The sequence below is a fragment of the Carlito syrichta genome, unplaced genomic scaffold, assembly GCF_000164805.1.
Source record: "Carlito syrichta isolate Samal-C Ts95f unplaced genomic scaffold, Tarsius_syrichta-2.0.1 Scaffold305386, whole genome shotgun sequence".
Lineage (NCBI taxonomy): Eukaryota > Metazoa > Chordata > Mammalia > Primates > Tarsiidae > Carlito > Carlito syrichta.
The window spans coordinates 523,447-523,678 of NW_007249482.1; the positions used below are offsets into that span (position 1 = coordinate 523,447).

General features: G+C 77.6%; 1 pseudogene; it reads left to right on the top strand.

Annotated features, from left to right (window-relative positions):
- Window positions 1-130: 130 nt before the first annotated feature.
- Window positions 131-232, top strand: part of LOC110595945 — a 5,582-nt pseudogene continuing 5,480 nt past the window's right edge.

Sequence of the window (232 nt, forward strand, 5' to 3'; positions counted from 1 at the left end):
TGAGGACGCAGGCGGCGCAGACCAAGTGGCCGCGAGCTGGGGGGAGCTGGACGCGGAGGAGAGACCCAGGCCCGGCGAGCTGCGAGTTCGGGCCAGAGGAGCAGGGCCCAGGCGGGCCGTCCGCCGGGGAATGTCGCCTCTCGGCCTGGGCGGCGCGGGGGAGGCGCCGGTGGGGAGCGGGAATGCGGGCCTTCGGAGCACTGGAGGAGGTCGCGGCGGCGCGGGGGCGGTG